This window comes from Salmo trutta, chromosome 25 (assembly GCF_901001165.1).
Source record: "Salmo trutta chromosome 25, fSalTru1.1, whole genome shotgun sequence".
NCBI classification, from domain to species: Eukaryota; Metazoa; Chordata; class Actinopteri; order Salmoniformes; family Salmonidae; genus Salmo; species Salmo trutta.
Genome location: NC_042981.1, coordinates 38544809 through 38562604, shown reverse-complemented (window position 1 = coordinate 38562604; position 17796 = coordinate 38544809). Strand labels below are relative to the sequence as shown.

At 45.0% G+C, this 17796-nt stretch overlaps 1 long non-coding RNA gene across 1 annotated transcript; it reads left to right on the top strand.

Moving 5' to 3' along the window:
• Positions 1-1103: 1103 nt before the first annotated feature.
• On the top strand, positions 1104-5125 carry LOC115162539 (uncharacterized). The gene is made up of 3 exons (XR_003869573.1): positions 1104-1477; positions 4133-4727; positions 4809-5125. It is a non-coding gene; the product is annotated as an uncharacterized LOC115162539 (long non-coding RNA).
• The last annotated feature ends 12671 nt before the right edge of the window (positions 5126-17796 follow it).

Below are 17796 nucleotides of genomic sequence, written 5' to 3'. Positions count from 1 at the left end.
CTGTGCTATCAAGAACAAGTGCTAACCCAAACAAATGCCTGTTCTCATAAAAGTAGCTAGCTACTAACTTGCAAATTCAGGTTAGTTATCAATACCTTTGTCTGAGTTTAAATGAATTGGCTAGCTATCTAACATTAGCTAGCATAGGGATCTTCTTAGCTATCCAGTTTGAGTTGAAACATGATTGATATCAAGCTAGCTAATGTTACATCCTATCAAACCTTATTGTCAGGTCCAACATTAGCTATGCACATCTTCCTCTCTATGATATTACTGTACATCACATTACATATTAGGGAGAGGCTATGTATTTAGCTAGTTAATGTCACGCCTACTCACGCTCTCCCGCTCCGGCGCGCAACATCACCGGTCTACTAACCACAGGTCCTGGCAACCCACATTACGCACACTTGGCAACCATCATTACGCAAACCTGCACCCCATCATTACGCACACCTGGACTTCATGATCACCTTAATTACTCTTCCTTTATTCAGCCCTCAGTAGCCTCAGTTTTCAGGCAGCATTGGTTTTGTTTTCATGTCCAGTACGCTTCTCTTGTATTGCATATCTTCATGTTCTTTGTTATTAAACTAATCTGCCAACACCATGACCAACTGGAGCAACTGGGTACGGCTATGGATGAGGTCCTCCGCGTTCTCCAATGCCTCGACATCACCGAGGGGCATCACCTCCAACTAGCAGAGGACGCACTACCACGAGTCGTCCCAGCGAGCCAGTCCCCCAGCCCATCCAGCAGTCCGACCAGGTCAGTGATGCCCAATTGTCCCTCCTGGACAAATATGACGGGACTCCATCTAAATGCCATGGGTTCCCACTCCAGTGCTTCCTCTATTTCGCCCATCAGACGGGAGACCCTACCACTAAGAGGTCCAAGGTTGCCACCGTCATTTCCCTGCTGACCGGACAGGTATTGGAGTGGGCCACGACCGTCTGGGAGAGAAGAGAGCTGGGTTCCTATGAGAGGTTCATTGCGACAACCTCTCATTGGACGCACTCATCGCGATGGCCATCCGTCTGGATAACCTTCTTCGGGAGAGTCAGCACCCCTATCGCCTCTCACCCTCCTCCTTTGAGTCTGAACCCATGGAGGTAGGGTCCACACACCTCCCCGCGTCAGAGGAAGCTGCCTCCTTCTTGGGAGAACAGATCGGCCCTCAGGGAGTGATGATGGATGAAAAGAAGTTCGACGCTGTCAGGTCATGGCCAATCCCAAGCACCATAAAGGGGTTATAACGTTTTTTGGGGTTTGCCAACTTCTACCACCGCTTCATTACAAACGTTATCTTTATCGCCTCTCCTCTCACCTCTCTCCTCAAGGGTAGTCCCCATAAGTTGGTGTGGAGTCCTGCATGCCTTCCGCCTACTGAAGGGACGTTTCACCCAGATCCTACGCTGTCTTTCGAGGTGGACGCTTCAGAAGTGTGTGTGGGGGCTGTCCTGTCCCAACACCAAGGTAATCCACATAAATTGTATCCACTCCAAAAAACTCCTGCAGAGATGAACTATGACATCGGCGATCAGGAGCTCCTGGCAGTGAAGTTGGCATTAACCTGTCTGGGCTAGGGGGCAGTATTTTCACGGCCGGAAAAAAACATACCCGATTTAAACTGGTTACTACTCTTGCCCAGAAACGAGAATATGCATATTATTAGTAGATTTGGATAGAAAACACTCTGAAGTTTCTAAAACTGTTTGAATGGTGTCTGTGAGTATAACAGAACTCATATGGCAGGCAAAAACCTGAGAAAATTCCAAGCAGGAAGTGGCCTGTCTGAGAATTTGTAGTTCTTCTTTCTAGTCCCTTTCGAAACTACAGCATCTCTGGGGTTACGTTGCACTTTCTAAGGCTACCATTGGCTCTCTAAAGCCTTCAAAAAGCGGATTGAGTCGTCTCCTGTCTCTGGGCAGAGTATGGTAGCTCAGTTTCTCAGTGGTCTGCCTGGTGACTAAGAGATTGGATATGCACGTTCACGAGACCACGCTGTTTTTTCTTTTCCTCTTTGAATGAATACACTATTTTCCGGTTGGAATATATTATCACTATTTTACGAGAAAAATACCATAAAATTTGATTTTAAACAGCGTTTGACATGCTTCTAAGTACGGTAATGTAACATTTTGAATTTTTTGGTCTCGAAATGCGCTCGCGCGTTACCATTTGGATAGTGACCCGAACGCACGAACAAAATGGAGGTATTTGGACATAACTATGGATTATTTGGAACAAAAACAACATTTCTTATGGAAGTAGCAGTCCTGGGAGTGCATTCTGACGAAGATCAGCAAAGGTAATACAATTTTCCTAATACCAATTCTGAGTTTAGTGTGCGAGGTTTCTGAACACACCCTGTCTGGTTGCCGGGCGACGAAGCTAGGCGGGAGATCTCTCGATTACATGCACCTGCATCTCATCAGCCATCTGCACACCTGGTCCTGATCATCACCTCTTCTCTTCATAAGCTCTGACCTGACATCCATTACCTGCCGGATAGTTAGCAATGAACAGTATGTTGTGTCAGCGTATCAGCCTCATGTTACCAGAGTTAGTTTTGTTGTTTTGTACTTTTTGCCGGTTACTCACCCCCGTTTACTTTGTCTACAGTCATCGTCCCGGAACATTCAACCCCCTTGCCTGGTCGTCGGTGGTTTCAGTGACATCATTGGATCTGCCTACTCACTCTCATCCACTCACCTCCGCTGCCGCTCCGTCTCCTGGATTATTCTATTTTCACCTCGAGTCTGTAAATAAATACTCACCTTCATTTTACTCACCTTGTCCTGGTCTGCTTCTGGGTTCAGCTTTAGAGAATCGTGACAGAAAAGCTATTTTAAAATCGGACATAGCGATTGCATAAAGGAGTTCTGTATCTATAATTCTTAAAATAATTGTTATGTATTTTGTCAACGTTTATGATGAGTAATTTAGTAAATTCACCGGAAGTTTTCGGTGGGGATACATTTTCTGAACATCACACGCCAATGTAAAAAGCAGTTTTTTGATATAAATATGAACTTGATTGAACAAAACATGCATGTATTGTATAACATAATGTCCTAGGAGTGTCATCTGATGAAGATCAAAGGTTAGTGCTTCATTTAGCTGTGTTTTGGGTTTCTGTGACATATATGCTTGCTTGGAAAATGGCTGTGTGATTATTTTGGGCTATGTACTCTCCTAACATAATCTAATGTTTTGCTTTCGCTGTAAAGCCTTTTTGAAATCGGACAATGTGGTTAGATTAACGAGAGTCTTATCTTTAAAATGGTGTAAAATAGTCGTATGTTTGAAAAATTGAAATTATTGCATTTGAGGTTTTTGTATTTCACGCCACGCTGTTCCACTGGCTGTTGAATAGAGTGGGACGGTGACATCCCACCTAGCCCATAGAGGTTAAAAGAATGGAGACACTGGCTGAAGGGTCCCAAGGACCCATTTCTCATCCTCACCGACCCTCGAAACCTGGAGTTCATATGGACAGCGAGGCAGCTGAACCCACACCAAGCAAGGTCGGCCCTTTTCTTCACTAAATTCGATTTCACTCTGATATATCGCCTAGGTTCAAAGAACATTAAAGCCGATGCCCTGTCCCGTCTACAATTCGAGACAGGTTCCTGTCCTGAGTGCACCCATAATTCCACCCTCTCGAGTAGTTGCCCCCATGTTTTGGGATGTAGATGGGGACATTTGCCAGGCCCTGGAGAGGTAACCCGCGCCTTCTACCTGTCCTCCGGAGCACATCTATGTTCCTACAGAGATAAGGGATCAGCTGTTGACCTGTGTGTACACAGCCCTTGTCGCTGGACACCCAGGTATCACCCGCACTATTTAATCCATCTCTGGAAAGTACTGGTGGCCCACCTTGGCGCAGGACGTCGCTCGCTATTTCAACCCCTGTTCCGTATGTGCCCAAACTAAATCTCCCAATACATTCCAGCAGGGAAACTCCTTTCCCTTCCCGTGACTCAGCGGCCGTGGTCTCATCTGTCCATTGATTTCATCACTGATCTCCCCTTCTCTGATGGTTTCACTACGATTATGGTTGTGATGGACAGATTCTCTAAATCCTGCCGTTTTCTCCCTCTCTCTGGTCTCCCTAACACTCTCCAGGTTGCTGAGGCAATGTTCCAGCAGGGCTTCCCGCGCTATGGCCTTCCGGAGGACATAATCTCCGACTGTGGCCCCCCATTTCACATCACGGGTATGGAAAGCCTTCTTGGAGAAGTTGAGGGTCATGGTCAGCCTCACTTCCAGGTACCAGATTCAGTCCAACGGGCAGGTGGAGAGGATGAACCAGGAGCTGGGGAGGTTTCTTAGGAGTCACTGCCACCACCAGCAGGGGGCATGGGCCCGGTTCCTTCCCTGGGCAGAGTACGCCCAGAATTCACTGCATCACTCCTCCACCGGGCTGACTCCCTTCCAGTGTCCTGGGATATCAGCCAGCCCTGGCTCCGTGGACCCCGAGCCAGACCGAAGATCCTGAGGTGGATGAGTGGTTCAGGCACACAGAGGAGGTTTGGAACAATGCCCATGTGAGGCTCCAGCGCGCCATCCGCCGCCAGAAGGAGCAGGCGGACCGCCACCGCAATGAGGCTCCCGTGTTCCATCCTGGTGATCGCGTCTGGCTCTCCACCAGGAACCTCTTGCTCCACCTGCCCTGTAAGAAGCTGAGCCCCCGGTTTCTGGGGCTGTTCAAGGTCCTCTGGTGGGTCAACGAGGTATCCTATAGATTACAGCTCCCCACTAACTACCGGATCTCACCCTCTTTTCATGTTTCCCTCCTCAGGCCGGTGGTTCCTGGTCCCCTGACTGATGCCGTTCCCCGCGACACCCCTCTGCCTCCCCTGGACATCGATGGGAGCATCGCCTATGCCGTCAGGTCCCTCCTGGACTCCTGACGTAGTGGGGGTCTTCATGTTCTTTGTTATTAAGCTCACCTACTGCACTTGCTTCTGACTCCCTGCATCTACATTACAGTTACATCACAGTATCATAGCTAGCTAGCTAGCTAATCACCACACACCAGCCACAGCCATCATATTTTTTTATTTTTTTATTTCACCTTTATTTAACCAGGTAGACCAGTTGAGAACAAGTTCTCATTTACAACTGTGACCTGGCCAAGATAAAGCAAAGCAGTGCGACAAACAACAACACAGAGTTACACATAAACAAACGTATAGTCAATAACACAAAATAAAAGAGAAATAGAAAAATCTATGTTCAGTGTTTGCAAATGTAGAAGAGTAGGGAGGTAGGCAATAAATTATTATAATGTACATTTGTTGTATGTAACCTATTCCTTTCCATCTTGCACAATATTGTTAAACGAATTAGAACTTTTCACCAACTTTATGGAAGTCCATTTTCATTCTTATGCAAGTGTGTGTGCATTGCAGACTTGACAACGTCCACAACACATGGCAACTGGGCAATTGGACATTATTGTCAAAAGTGGGCATGTAAGTAATCCACACCCAACAAATCCATACCCGTCATTTTGGACGATACTGAATTTATGACCAAAATTATCCTGTTTACACTTTTTAGTAAATTTTGACACTATAATTCATGTTTCTGACTCATATCGATGTCACATGCTGTTTATATCCAGAGAAGTTGGTTCTAGGAGGCAGTTCCTCTTTAAGCAGACTGGGGCTTTCCCTGCAGCATGGAGATTAGTGTAGAGCTCCACTGCTCTTGTGTGCACGTCCAGAGAGGGGATAATCAACTGTTTGTTGAACAATTCAACTGCAGAGATGGTACGTCTGCCTATGCACAAATCTCTACCGTTAAGCAGTGTGTCCCTGGGATGTACCATAGGGATGGTGTGCATCTGACATCAGAGGTCAACGATGTCTTCTCCACCGCTCTCTCCTCCGTAGTAGCAAGACGTGCGTACTAGTACTAGTACACGTCACACTCCTTGTCCCTTGCCACTCAATGATGCTCAACAAACCCAAAGGCTCTTTTAAGAGACATCTAATGTTCGTTCGTTCGTTCCTAAATGTTTTAGTTTTTCATTCACTCAGTACTGATTGAACCTTTATTTATCTTGCTTGGTAAAATAATATATTTTTTGTTGTTGTCTAAAACAGTTGATGTGTTGAAAACATTTTAATTTTATCACATAGCTAACCAAGTTAGGTCGTGCAAGCAAGCAATGATCATTATGATGTTACGGTCTTACCTGCTACTTTTTACTTGTGGATGGCGACTTCTGGTTTTCGGGAACACATTGAAATGTAACTTGACACTGTTGATCAGTCAGTGAAAATGTTGATTATAATGACAAGAAGAAATTGGCATTGATAGCGGAGGAAGCAGACTGAATTAATTCATAATGTAAGGGCTAGAATTTGCTTTGGATCTTCTAACAGCGACGCATCTGTCTGGTGTGTAAATTAGCATTGTGGCAGTTTGGTGTATATAACTGGCTAGTTATAATAGCAGCCAAGGATGTTCGCTAGCTTATTTGTTTGTGGTCTGATTACACGCAAATGTCCAGGTCAGCAGTTTACACAGATGACTCCAGCCATATGTTAAACCTTCCATAGAAAAATATACCTAGCTAGCTAGCTACCTTCCTTTTGCTTCTCTTCCAACTGGTGTTAGCTAGTTAGCCACCGCTGCCAGTCTTCTAGCTATCTGCTACTATTGCGCAGCAACCAAGTTGCTCGACCTGAATTTTAAATTCGGCTGAAAAGATGTTAGCATTGTCAGAAATGCTACAAAATGGTAGCACATTGTTGGTTTTTATTGGACAGAAATGCACTTGAGAGTGATAAATTGTGAATAAAAAAAAAACTGTTGCACCTACAAACTTATTCAGTCCAAATGGATCTCAGCCTAATGGTCACTTTATGGATGCTGTGGCCTCATTTTAATCAAATGTCTAGAATTTGAGCTAGGTTTGGGCAAAAAATTGTCTGACAACCCTAATGCTAACGACCCTGTCAAAATTCCGGTATAGTGGTTCTCGGTAACGACCGGACGGATCACGATGAGAGGCGTAAGAGTGTTGTGTACCTCCAATCAAGTTGATTAGCAAATGTTTATCAACATTGATGTCATATTGGCTTAGATATGATGGTAGGGACATTTTTATTTAGCATTGCGCCAACCAGCGCAACTATAATAACCTGCACACTGTTGATATTCCCAAAATGATGATATAGTGATTTGAATTCTGATTTTATTAGGATCTCTTTTAGCCCAAGGGCTAGTCTCCAAGATTCCTCACGAAATGTAAAAAACACAGAACTATAGTAGCATTGTGAACTAAACCCTCACATTGCATTGAAACACTGTAGGAGTGTGTTGTAGAGGAATAGTGGCTAGAATTGGGATAGAAACAGTGTTGGTGTGTTTACTACAAGTGAGTGGAAAAACTCTCCACTCTCAGCATCCTGACTGGGCCAAAACACTGGGCTGTTTAGAGTGGTGCCGGGCACTTCATGCTGTTGTTGACAGAGACAATGTTGAGTACCTCACCTGTTCAACAATTCAGTAAGAACTGCATTGTCTCATATCCCACTAAACATCTATCCCATGAGGGCGAAGATAAGTTATTTTGATTATCTATTTCATGCCAGTGTTCGCGCTTAGTTGGTTGCAGGCCCTCTCAGCTTGTGGAACTCATCTGCCTGTCATTGTTGCAGTAGGACCCTTGAGTCTGGCCCACACCTGCCTCCTCTAGGGGGGAAATGGGCTCCTCCAAAGCCACCTGGGGCCTGAAAGAATGGTATCTGCATCACTTCCATTGTCATGTGACTTGGGTTGGAGCGATCTCTCCTGTGAAGGGGACTAGCATGTACTCATCGTTCTCTCTCTCTCCCGCTCTCCCCCCCGCTGACTTCTCTGTAAAGCAGAGTCCCTGTTCCCCTGTTTTCACAGAAATGCACTCTGTGAACTATATCTCATCTCCCTCTCTGTTTTCCCCCCTCTATCACACACCAACTGTGCAATAATACAAAATCATTTTGTAATGCAATCAAAATCATCAAAACATGTTACTATTTATATTAATAACTGCTCCAAAGTGGCTAGATGAGCTTTCAGTAAATGTGTTTTAGCACTCTCTTGTCAGATCATCCAGAAGAATGTACTTGTTTATCCACAAAATCATTAGATGAACACAAGACCTAAGCCTACCATGAAGTCCTCATTACCCTATAACTAACTGTGGTCTTCAGGGGTTGTACATATCAGTATTCTACATTGAATAGAACTGGAGCTCACCCCATTCCATGTGAAACAATAGGAGATGACAATTCTCAGCCAGATTAATGTGTGTTCAACAGTTGATTCCATTGCAGGAAATTAGCTATAAATCAGCACAGCCAAAAATCTGGGGCAGGGCCCCCAGACCCCCCACGCAAATATTGAATCCAATGTCTTTCCAATCTGGTCTAGTGATCTTACAGTTCCTACCACGAAATACCCATAACCACAACACAACAGACCGCAGGCTCCTTTAATACCTAACCAGGGTGGACTAAAGAGGTACTATGGGGTCACCCACCCATTAATGACTGATTTCCAGCTGCATCAGAACGAGCGGAAAGTTAACGAGTAGAAATGCTAATTAGCCGAGCCGCGGTACAGGTGCGTGAGGAGGAATACAGCGACGGCAGCAAGAAACAGCGACTGACAAGCAGGTGGTGCAATCAATACGTGGCACAAGTCGTTCCATCCTCCAGCAACTGTTTTCCTCTCACACTGTGAACTGCAACATACAGTAAGCGGGTGGCATTTCATCATACTGAAAAAAACACACAACAAAAAGGGTTTTTAAACAAAAGTTTAAACAAATTACAACTACATAAACACTACATAAATGTGTCACAAATCTTTTATAAGCAGTGATCACACTACATAAAGGGATATGTAAAAGCTCAGGGAACACTTTATTTGAGCTAAATGTCTTAACAGCGTCATAATAAAGTGTTACCAAAGGTCATAGCATCTGGTGCGAGACAGAAACATTACGCTGCAAATGCCATTGTAGTGCCACCACTCTCACTATCTAGGTTACGAGGCGTAACTTTTTGTTCCATGTCACCTTGAAACCAAAACAACCAGACAAGCCTCCTCGTCCCATATCCCCTCGACATATTCTCATTTAGTCTCCTCTTTCTGTTGGGATAGCATGGTTATTAATTTCATTTGTGCTTCATTAATCCACATTTTCCCATTCAGTCCCTGTGTCTTTAATCATCGTTTATCTTTGCCAGCCTGGCCTCTGGTGTCCCAGTAGCAGGGTCACAATGTGTTCCCCCATCACACTGACAGAATGGATGACACAAACAGGTCGTCCATCTCAATCACACAGCCCTCTGGACCCGTGTCACTATGTGCCGCCATGTCCCCTGGCCCCACTGGGGTCCACTATGTAAAGCAGCATGGACACAGGACCAGAGCGTGCAAGATATGGCACAGTATGTGTATATGTCATAAAATAAATTGCCCTTGTTTCTAAAGTAATACAATCATTTCTTAGGAGTCTCCATCAAGAGTCTAGGGGATTTGTTTTGTTGTTACTGTGAGACAGGGAATCATGTGGAATTCTTATCTTATGAAGAAACTCGGAAGTACTTTAATGTCAAACAAGGGTCATTTATTTGTGGGTTTTGTTAATGCTATCGTAATATAGTAACACCATGGTAACCCTTTACTTGACACTTGACAAGTTAGGACATAACTTCTCATGACTCGTATGTATACAACTGTTATGACGTACATTGCGTTATTTTATGGCTGGTTATGACACCTACATAAGAGTGTCAAAACCCACATTTATTCAAATTAGTTTTTTCCATGCCAAGAAGTTTCCTTTGAAAGTTTGATTCTTAAATCCTTTGTTGTTGTTGTAATGAATTCTTTACAGTCATGGTTTTTTTCATCATATTTTAAATCATTTTCGAGAAGAATTATGATCATTCTGTGACACATTACTTAGACTAAGAAAATAGACTTTGACACTGTCACGAAGCATTATGACCATCCTGTGTCACTTTACTTGGGCTAGGAACATAAACTTATTACGCTGTCTAGAAGCATTATGACCATCATAATCATATAAACTAGATTGGCCTATCACGTACATGTCCTTACATCAGTCATCAGTCACATAGAGGGTGTCTTGTCCTGCTCCCGCATTCATCCCAGTCATCAGTCACATAGAGGGTGTCTTGTCCTGCTCCCGCATTCATCCCAGTCATCAGTCACATAGAGGGTGTCTTGTCCTGCTCCCGCATTCATCCCAGTCATCAGTCACATAGAGGATGTCTTGTCCTGCTCCCGCATTCATCCCAGTCATCAGTCACATAGAGGGTGTCTTGTCCTGCTCCCGCATTCATCCCAGTCATCAGTCACATAGAGGATGTCTTGTCCTGCTCCCGCATTCATCCCAGTCATCAGTCACATAGAGGGTGTCTTGTCCTGCTCCCGCATTCATCCCAGTCATCAGTCACATAGAGGGTGTCTTGTCCTGCTCCCGCATTCATCCCAGTCATCAGTCACATAGAGGGTGTCTTGTCCTGCTCCCGCATTCATCCCAGTCATCAGTCACATAGAGGGTGTCTTGTCCTGCTCCTGCATTCATCCCAGTCATCAGTAACAGAGCATTGGGGTAGGTGCATGTCTGACATCAATGTGTGCACAATTACAATGATATTTTAATATAGTCAGTTAAAGAAAATATATATATATAACATAAACATACTGTTGACATGTAGTCTATGGTGTAATGGAATGTTTTGCCTTGTGTGGTAGGTTTCGTGGGTTTTGACACTATGTAGGTGTCATAACCAGCCATAAAATAGCGCAGCGTGTGTCACAACCGATCTAAATACAGTATGCTTAATGACTGTGTTTATGACCATATTATAACAGGTTCTGAAAAGTTATGCCACTTGCTATGACATATTATGACATGGTTATGACTGTGTCATAACGTGTTATGACGCTGGGTGTCAAGTAAAGTGTTACCAACCCCATATATAATAGTAACAAATGACTACTGTTATTAAATGAAGGGCATATAAGCCACCTAAGAAAGTTGAATCAAGGTGGAAATTAGAAGCTTATTCATTGTGAACAGAGCTGTTTGTGGTTATTTGAATACATTTTCTCAGCAGGCAGGGGAAAATAGCGCAGGCAAATGAGGGGGCCAACACAAACAATGGAAAATAGAGCCGGTAATCTGATGGAAATCTTTGACAGTTTATCTCAGTATTGGGGAAAGGTTAGACTGACTGTTTTGTGGTTTTACAGCATCATTCGCATTCTATACAAAGGCAAATGAATGTGACAGCCTATTGCCTCAGTCCTGTGTGTGTGTGTGTGTGTGTGTGTGTGTGCGTGCGTGCGTGCGTGCGTGTGTGTGTGTGTGCGTGAGTGTGGCTTTTTGTCTGTAATCATACTATTTGCTCTATTAGCTGTGGGCCACTACCAATAACATTGCCCTCTAAAAGTGAGTGTTAAACTCTGCCTCATGGTTGTCTTCAAACTAATGACCTTTTGAACCTCCATGACTCTGCCTCTAAAAACCCTCCAACCCTCCAACAGTGGCCTCCTACAAATGACCCCTACTACCCCTTCATACTCATATAACACACATCTCATCCCGCTAATGCAGATAGAACATACAAACTGAGGGGAGAAAATGTCTCTCCCCATCGCACGGCTGTAAGCACATACAATAACCATAGCCAACCACAGCCAAAAGCCCTTAGCATTGTGACAGAGCAGATGTTAAGAGTAATGACAGTGGAGATTACCCAATAATTGTGGAAGCGTAAATCATTTCAGTTAGGGGAGAGAGTGAGAGAGAGAGTGAGAGAGAGAGAGCGAGAGAGAGAGAGAGCGAGAGAGAGAGAGCGAGAGAGGGAGAGAGAGAGAGAGAGAGAGAGAGAGAGAGGGGTGGGAGCGAGGGAGGGGAGGGAGGGAAAGCAGAACAAAGAAAGACGAGGCGATGCAGACCGAGTCAACGGCGACGGGCTTATTGTTGAAATGAAAACCACTTATAGCTGTGCGGTGCCATATTTCACATTTCCAAAGCTTAGGCAGTGGCACAGTGTGTGCATCCACACAATCATATCCATCCCTGCCATGGTCGGGATGGAAGAAAACGTGGCCAAATGCTGTTGTTGTATTGTCTGTATGTGTGTTGGTGCTTAATCGGTGTGATGCAAGCTGTTGCCTGAAGGGAAGGATATATGGCAGACAATGCGGTGACATTCATGACACCCCTTAGCAACATCCACCACCCGTGCGCCCACCGCCCTCGACAGCCCCTGCCTTCCCCAGTCGGCACGCCCTAAGCCTGGGGTGGGTCACCCGGATCATCCCCTTTGACACCCCCTCCAATGGGAGTTGCTAATGCTAATGCGCTAATGCACCCACTCGCAGTATTTAAGCTCATTGCCGGAGCACTCTCTCTCTCCCCCACTCTCTGTCTCGCTCACCTGCTTTGATTGTGTAATAAACTTTATTCAGTTAAGCGTGAATTATTGTTAATTGAACAAAAAAGTAATTTTGTTGATTGAAACGGAGGGGGGAGCGGCGGACCAGATTAACAACGTTAAGGAGAGCTTCTCCTCTCCTCTCACTCATCCCCCCCCCCGTCTTGGTATAGTTTTATTAGATTTTTTTCAGTCATGGGTTTCTCCAGTAACTTTTTCTGTGAAAAGACATTGGAATCTAATCTATAAACCAGTCAACATGCTTGACGCTTGAAGTATACCTTTATTCTTTATGTGTCTGTGTCAGTTTCAGAAATCCAATGACGAGACATTGCCTGAACGAGCAAATTTCATGTCTCTCCCTATGTTTGTCTTCCAAAAGCCTTTACATTCCCGTCCCACACAGTACAATGGACCATCCTGTTAACATTATTGGCTGTCTGGCTCCAACCATCTGATCTCCGGGGGAGTCCTGTGTTTCCTCAATATAAATAATCATAAATGACAATAAATGTGAAGGCTTGGCTCTGGATCCCGTAAACCCAGAGCCTTTTCTCATCTCATATTTCACAAGGAGAATCACTGCCTATGAATAGCACTATCTGGAATACCTAGAGCACTAATGGGAAAGGAAAACTCCAGTTTTGGAGGCTTGGAGGAGTCAGTGTCCACAAATATTAGTCCAAGTGGTTACATAAAACCCAGATTTGTTTTGCTTTCCAGCTTCAATATGCACTGCTGCCAAAAAGGGGTCACTAGGGCAACTCTATTGACCACTTTGGAGCTCCTTCTGAACTCAAAGAATGCAGGAAAATAGACAAATACCAGTAAACAAAGGAAGACAATACAGATGCGTTTTGGTCGCCGGGCTAGTTAAATATTATCCATAGTAGGACAATGATCTACTCCCTCAGTCCCAGCACCTATTGCAGATGTGGGGAATTGGTGCGTGTTGACTTTTCATCTGCGTCCGCTGTGTTTACGACCGAAGATGAAAATGAAATCGTTTCCAGCTGCTGAGAATAGCAGGAGAGAGGTGAAACAGCCATCAGATGTCAAATCCCACCGATGGGATAGCGATGGTGGTCACTGACTATACAGGAAGATTTATGTTCGTCTAATCAAATTCCGGGGCACGGAGGGAATTTCAATGAAGCGACAAGGGAGATAAATATTTGACGGAACGCAGTGATTTATTGATGCTCATACCCCAAGGATCTTAGACCAATAAATAAACGTGAATATACAGTATACTATATATATATATATATATATATATATATATATAAAATTGTGTCTTTTCATCTGTTCCTTTCGATTATCAATTATCAGTCTTTCATACTCAATTGTCAGTCTTTCATACTCAAATATCCCTCTCTTTTGTCTCATCTCACACTAATATCACCCAAAATAACATACCCCTCCTCCTCCTCTTTCTTCCACAGTGTCAGTGGTAAGGAAGCAGGGGTGCAGAGATGGGGGGAAGGGTGCCATATTACCAGTGCTCTGGACCCGTGTCCTCCCCTGGGTGAATAATGGTGCCTGACATGTCGAGAATTAGGGAGGCACATTATCACACTGATCCCATATACCTCCTGTGTTCCCTTACATGGCAGACATTAGGGCCCCCTCTGCATGATTTAGGGAGGCATCTATAATTTAGCCTTTCCCCCAGCTAATTAGATAAGTAGCAGAGGGCTCCTAGAGAGAGGGAGGGAGGAAGGGTAGAAAGAGAGAGAGAGATAGAGATAGAGAGGGGAGGGTTAGAGAGAACGAGAGAGGGGGGATGGAATAGAGAGAGAGAGGGGGCTAGAGAGAGAGGGGGAGACAGAGAGAGAGAGATGAGCTATCTGTGAAGGAATTACTTCACAATGAGGGTGTCTTTTTTTCAAGCCTGGTAATAGACCTAATTAGGGTAAATTATTTGGATTGAACTCTGGTTTACTGTAACTTCTTGTATTAAGTTAAAAAGAAAACCAAGATAGAATGGCCCTGTATTTTAGGGGCAATTGAAAGTGAGATAATAGGAAAATGAACAACAGCTGTTTAACTAATGTTCTGTGGTAGCAGTGAGAAGTAGAAAGCAAGGACGTCAATTGGGTATGGCAGAGTATGGCAGAGTATGGCAGTCGCCAAACCCTAGCACAGGGGTGGGCAAACTTTTTGGCTCGAGGGCCACATCATGGTTTTGAAATTCAATGGAGGGCCGCATTTTTGGGGGGGTACAATTGTTTGTTAAAATCAATTTGCGGGGTCCTCCCGAGTGGCGCAGTGGTCTAAGGCACTGCATCACAGTGCTTGAGGCCTCACTACAGACCCGGGTTCGATCCCAGGCTGTCACAGCTGGCCAAGACTGGGAGACCCATGAGGCGATGCACAATTGGCCCAGCGTCGTCCAGGTTAGGAGAGGGTTTGGCAGGCCGAGATTTCCTTGTCCCATCGTTTCCTCCAACACATTGGTGTGGCTGGCTTCCGGGTTAAGCGGGCATTGTGTCAAGAAGCAGTGCGGCTTGGCTGGGTCGTGTTTCGGGGGACGCACAGCTCTCAACCTTCGCCTCTCCCGAGTCCGTACGGGAGTTGCAGCGATGGGACAAGACTCAACTGCCAATTGGATACCATGGGACAACTACCAATTGGATACCACGGAATTGGGGAGAAAAAGGACAACATTTGTTCTATAATAATAACTGTTATTTTTTTATGTCTCGCAGGCCGGACTGAAGTGCCCGGTGGGCCGGATACGGCCTGCGGACCGTACTTTGCCCCCCCCCCCCCTTGCCTACAACACAACAATTTAAAATAGGCTACAAAAATCTTTCCAATCATGATTAAAAGGCAAATGCTGTTTAGTGGGATTAGAGGGATGGCTTTAGGACCATGTGGGTGGCTCAGAGCTGACAGGAAGGCTATTTGCCTGGCTGGCTGAGACCACTGAGGTATGGCTGAGAGCACATCGACCCAGCTGCAGGGAACAGCACAACTTTTCTCTCAAAACAGTGCAGAGGTGGAAGATGGCTGTAGTATATGGCTTATGGCTAGTCCCAGTGCTGAGCGCGTTTGTAGAATGTTAAGTCGCCTATCAGCTGAGGTGAATTAAGCTATAGCAGCCAAGGTGATAATGGCTGAAGTAAATGTTGCTTGTTTTAGCTGTTATCCAAATTGCATTTGGAGAACAGGTTTAGCTGAAATGTTTAGCTGAAATTACATTGCTGGTAGAAAGGCAAGAAAGGTGACCATTAGCAGCAATCCAACATTCCCAACACAATCAATAAAAACGAAATTGTGGGGCATCGCTTCTGAGAAGCAATAAAAGGAAGATAGCCAAGCCTTTTCTGTTTCTTTCTGTCTCTCACTCTCTCACCTCTCTCTCTCCCCTCTCCCTCTTTCCCTGCCTAACCTCTCCCTCCCTTCATCTCTACCTCCCTCCCACCTTCCCTCCCTCACACAGTGCTCGCTCCGCTCCTCTCTCCAGCCCGGCGCCATGGCTGTCAGCTCGATAAGTGGCGAGGCAGGGTGATTAAAGTGTGCCGCGGCCCCCTCAGAAAAGCAGAGCCACAGCAAGGCCCCGGGTCAAGTTGCATCCCTGACAGCATCACTCCCCTCCCCTCTCCTCCCCGTATCCATCCTCACAAGGAGGGTCATCTCACGGATGTCAGAGGGCACCCAGGGATAGGATGGGCTTCCGTCGCTATTTACCCTGCAGAGTAGACAGGGCAACAGATACAAAATAAAATAGACCTGTTATCTACAGTATACTGACCAAGGCATGGTGTTAATGAGAGACAGGGAAATTGCTAGCAGGCTAGACTAAATATAAGACCATGTATTTTGTGTTTCTCTTACAGAAAAGAGAAGTTGAAATGCCTGTGCAGATTGAGCAAAGCAGGGTCTCAGGGCTAATCAGGTTGTCAGAGGAAATGGTTGTCTACAACATACAGCATTGACAAAGAAGTATTGCACTGACTAACACATCTGCTTCCACATTGCACAAACAAACCCTCTTTCCACAGAGGTCCCCCATGTTTATGGTGAGTTGTTCAATATACTTCAGACTGTTTGGTTTTTGAACATGTGTGCTTCCCTTGTACTTCCGCAAGTGACACACTATGGGGTAATTGTGTGTGCATGTGTGCGAAAGTTCCATTTACGTGAGATCTATACATACCAACGGCAAGTGCCCCCCGGACAGAATACCCACAAAAGCTGTGACAAGGACGCTTCTGGGTGGGGTCTCCCGGATTCTACCCCACCTGTGGAAGAGCATGGAACCCCAGAGCGATGACAGCTCACTCATTAAGAGGACACAGACTGTTACTGTGCCATTACACCCTGTTCTTCCATAGGTTAATCCGTTTAGTTACATATCCACCGCATATCTCTCAAAGTGAAGAGTGGAAATGTATGGAATCATCCGAAACTCAAACGGCACCGTGTGAGAAATTCCAGGTGTGAATTCTCTGTCATGACTAAGCCACAAGCGTATGAAAAGGGTCGATAAATAAAAGTAAGACTAAAATACCAAATATCCTGAAAATATATACAGTAGGAGGTATAGAATGTGCTGTAAAGTACATATTTACTATCTTAATTTCAACAGTTTCTCACAGCAGGAAAATAACAGGAAATGTGAATTATTATGTGGATTATAATTAAAAAGATTCTCTGGGGCTTTTGTATACTTTTTAGCCAGTAGTTCTGAAAGTAGCGCTCACGAGCCAAAAGTCCCAAAAATGGTGTACTACGTCACATATGTGCAGATATGTGCACCAAGTCATTGCTCCCTCTCTTACCTGGCTGTTTGGGGAGATGGGAAAATGGTGCAGCACAGCTTCCAGAAAAACAGTCGCTTTTAAACTAGGGATTTGGTGGCTATTTGAGGTTAAACTGATAATGCACGTATGAAGTACACATTGACATCCCAAAGCTGGAGGTTTAAAAAATACTTAGTAGTCAAGACATTTTTATAAGGGTTGAAGCATTTTTCATTGGGGCAAATCAAGTCAGAAATGTTCAAGTGGATATTAGAAACTAGAAGCTGTCGGACTGTTAGCTGAAGAGGTCCATCAGCCAATTTTCTAGGGTCCAGGCCAATTGACAAAATAGGTATTCTATTTTGCCAATTGGCCTGGACCCTTTAACTACACGGAGCCCTGCCGATCCATCACGACTGGTCTGCCGACGTAACCGCCCGAGGGGGCTACAACTGACTCTTCCGTCGCGACGTCCCCCTAAGGCCCTTTTGCTAGCCTGCTAGCCCCGGCCAGCTAGCTGTCTGAATCGCTGTGTCTCCAGCCCGCCTAGCTACTC